Source organism: Macrobrachium nipponense, chromosome 1 (assembly GCF_015104395.2).
Source record: "Macrobrachium nipponense isolate FS-2020 chromosome 1, ASM1510439v2, whole genome shotgun sequence".
Taxonomy (NCBI): domain Eukaryota; kingdom Metazoa; phylum Arthropoda; class Malacostraca; order Decapoda; family Palaemonidae; genus Macrobrachium; species Macrobrachium nipponense.
This window is the reverse complement of record NC_087200.1, coordinates 173,859,933-173,864,314: the sequence shown is the minus strand read 5'-3', so window position 1 is coordinate 173,864,314 and position 4,382 is coordinate 173,859,933. Positions and strand designations below refer to the sequence as shown.

Below are 4,382 nucleotides of genomic sequence, written 5' to 3'. Positions count from 1 at the left end.
GGATCTTAGGTTTTGTTGTGACAAATGCAACCCAAAAAAGTTTGAAAAATATCGAGAAGTAATGAGGGTAGTATTGTGGTCATTAATATATATATATATATATATATAATATATATATATATATATATATATATATATAATTTCTGCGGCACTGTTTAGATATCACATGATTATATTGCAACCGTTGTCTAGAAAGTTGTTTTCTTTATATGTAATTTTATGACACGGTTTGCGCACCTAAGATTTTGTTGCCTGACTATTTTTTTTTTTTTTTCTTTTCCATGGCAAGTTGTAAAATCGGAAAATGGCAAATGACCAAGTAATTTTCTGTGGAAATTGACAGACTAATGATGAGTTATATTGTGTGTATATATATATATATATATATATATATATATATATATATATATATATATATATATATGTATATATATATATATATATACTATATATATATATATATATATATATATATATATATATACTATATATAATGTGTGTGTACATACAGATTATATATATATATATATATATATATATATATATATATATATATATATATATATATATATATATATAAGCGGAACCACAGGAAAATGATAGGCAGAAATCCAAGCGCTTTCGTTTTTACTAAGACATTGTCAAGGAACCAATGAAATACAGTTGGAAAGAAAGTTATCAGGTAAACTACTAGATCAAGAATACCAGATGGTTAATTGTCAAAAGAGTAAAAATTAAAGAGATAATCCAGGATTATCGGATATCACACGGTCAAACATAAATTTAATCCTAACCAAAACTACAAAGTATCCGTATAGTCCAAAACATGTAAAAACTGAATATATTAATTTTTTGCTTATATTTATTTACAACTTTTTTCATTATGAAGGCATCAAGTTTAAATAAACCAAGGCTTAAATTTAGAACATTTCCATTATTTGACTTGATGAAAACAAGATCAGTGATATTCCTTTTAACTTGTGTCCATTACATGGATTAAGGGCTCTTGCTTGACTCCAGTTAATAGGATGATCTAGATCTCTCATACTATGTACGAATAATGCATTCGATATTTGCCCAGTTCTCTCAGAATACTGGTGCTGTTTGAGACGTTTTGAAAGAGATTTACCGGTTTGTCCGTAATAGACTTTATCACACTTTTTGCAAGGAATTTCATATATGCAGCCTGGAAGATCTTTAAGATAATATTTTATTACTAAACTCTTGACATTAATATTACTGAAAACAACATTTATGTTGAAAAGCTTTAAAATTCTAGGAATTTCTACAAACCTTTTATCATGGGTAATTTTTAGAATGTTGTGATTTACTAAATTCAAGTTTGTTATTAGTTGAATAAAATGTTTTTCTAGCTCTTATCCATGCCACATCTACAAAAGTCCTTGGGTATTTAAGGACTTTGTAGATGTAGATGTGATAACTTTCTTTCCAACTGTATTTCATTCGTTCCTTGACAATGTCTTAATATAGACGAAAGCGCTTCGATTTCTGCCTATCATTTTCCGGTGGTATTCGCTTATTTAATGAAGTTACGTGCATCTACTGTCCTTTTTTTAAGCACACACACACACACGCATATATATATATATATATATATATATATATATATATATATATATATATATATATATATATATATATATCCTCCGTCTGTGTATATGAGTGTGTGCGTTGCGTGTGTGTCATCACTTAGTCTGTCTATCACTTTCCACAAAATTAATCGGACTTTGCTAATTTCCAACATAACAGTTTTCTGTGGGTGGGTAGGGGCAAAGAAAGTTGTCATTCAATAAAATGGTAAGTGCGCAAGCCGTGTCGTAACAGTCCCATGCGAGGAGATATAATGTTTATAAACAATGTTTGAAATAAAAACCATGCGATATCTATACATAACTGCGGAAATGTTTGTCAATTAACATTTCAAACACATGTAACATTTTTACAGTAAGTCACGTGTCCTTTTTAAATGCCCCGCCTTTTCATGGCATACTTGGACCAATCAGATTTCTCCACGACCAGTGTCTGAATCCGAAACCTACTTAATTTGGTGTTACCATCTTGTTTAATTCCGCACAAGCGCATAATTTGGTTAGTGAATTGCATTTAGAATTAATTACTTAGTAGAATATATTTTTCATTTTTTGACATAATACCTCCCATCCGAAAAAAATGATTTTACAATGACAAAAACACAAACATATGAGTGTATTCGAACAAGTTCAGGGTTTGTTTACGGCCAAGTGGCAGGCAACGCAGCGGACTTGGTTGTGAGGAAGGGAAGGGAGTTGTGGTGTGGGAGTTGCGACGGTCTGCCTTTAGTCTGACGTTCGGAAACCTTGGTTGTCACTCGTAGGAGGTGGAAGACTTCTCTCAAACAACATGAGGGTCTTTGCAGGTGAGTTATTGGGTAAATCTCATAAAGTTGAGGATTAACCTATAGATCCGTACCCTAAAGTTTAACAATAACACCGGTACCGATTGGGCTAGACATTTAAGAACCAATATGTTTTTGACATTGATGTCAGGATATCGGATGCATTTGCATGCATGCCGGGTCTATGTAGGTCGACGCTTCTTTTCACAGTTGTATAGAAGAATAGGGCTAAACCCTGTGTTGCTTGTGCGACGTCTGTAAGCAAATGTTACGTAGAAGGCTTACCAATGATTTAGGTTAAGTTTTGCCCTGTCACATTACTGCAGGCAAAAACTTGAGTTGGTTAATCTTAAGTAATCGATAGGACTGGGCTATTATTTATTATCTGGGTAGACAGACTAGGCTGTGTGTTATGGAGGACAAAGCACCCATGGCCCTAAAGGATAGGCTGACCTCTTTAGCTTACAGTAAGATTTTATTGTATGTTGAATGATCATCATTTGTGTTCCTGGAAACCGCATTATGAGGCTTGACCAGCAGCCTGGTTTGTAAAATCATCAAGATGAGGATATGGCTATGCAAATTATTTTTTCATTATCACCTCAGTGCACCATGATGATGTAGGCCTAGCTAGGGTAAATGGTTTGTGTGAAGTGTGCTTCTTTGTTTTGTGTGCTGTAGCTTCTACAAACCTAGATAAAACCCTGCATCTTTAAAATAAAAATTCTTTCTGTACATAAAAACCATATCTTTTTAAATTTCATCCTATAGGGTAATGCACCGCTGTGGCAGACAGGCAGACATAGGGTATTTCTATATAAGCATTCCGCATCGTTCATCCCCACGAATACAAAAGCCACCAGGAATTGGGGCGTTAAAATGTATTTCGCCTTTGTTAGTACGAGCCCTTGGGGTTTAATTACATCATCCGAATAGGCTAAATATTTCTTAAAATTCTTGTTCAGGAGGTAAAACTGCATAGAAAAACCGCAACTACCATTGTGTAGGCCGCCGCGGAATAGTAACATAGATCTAACGGACACTTAACCAAAAAATAACTTTAGCATTTCCAGTGTCCTGAATTAGATGCCAGTCATAACCCAACCAGCGTGGAAACAACAGATCGAGACCTCTACTTTCCCATCGGAGTAAGTGTTTTCTTTCAACTCGCAACATAATGCCATAATTTCTGGTTAAACAGAAGTTAATGAAAGTAGCCATGCGCGTTGCAAACTTACCCCCATGATGCTTTCGAAATTTTACTCATAACACCTTACGTGTAGAAGGTTGACGCCATCTCGGTGTTGGCGAAGTCATTGTGTCCATAAACTTTCCATTTCTTGTGCTAAATCCGCACACCACTCATACCCATATACGCTGGGACACTTTATTCACAACAGTCTAAACAACGAGGTGTATCAACCTCCAGCCAGGAAAACAAAACATGTAATTTGTTCGGGAAGAAAAAGAAGAGTGCAGTTGATAACAACATTTAAATAATTAGTTAAAGACCAGAATCTTGGCACAAATTTCATCAGTTTTGCTGTGATATAGCCACGGTGTTGCCAATTGTTTTTTGTGTTTACTCTTCAAATTTGGGATAAGACTTGAAAAAATCAGTGAAAATAGTGAATTCAGCGTATCTATTTGTAATATATACATATACTACATAAATATTAGAGCAATTTTATCATTATTGCATTATTATGACATTAGAGTTAATGGAAGCAGTTTGTAAAGGCATCGGCATTGGCAACGATGACTGGCATCCGTAGCACGCATTGGAAATTACATTTGTTTCAGCCGTACAATTATTAAAAATTACAAACAAATTATTTCAGTCGTACAATTATAAAAAAAAGATTTTAAAGTCAAAATAGTAACATAGACTTAAAATAAATGAGAAGTGCTAGCAAAAAAGTTCTTTACCCTATAAGATTTATATTTATTTATATAAATTCACATTTGAATGATAACCCTTTAATGG

The 4,382-nt window shown here is 33.6% G+C and overlaps 1 pseudogene; it reads left to right on the top strand.

The window, feature by feature from the left end:
* Positions 1 to 2,264: 2,264 nt before the first annotated feature.
* The window catches only part of LOC135219857 (protein disulfide-isomerase A6 homolog), an 8,605-nt pseudogene continuing 6,487 nt past the window's right edge, over positions 2,265 to 4,382 (top strand).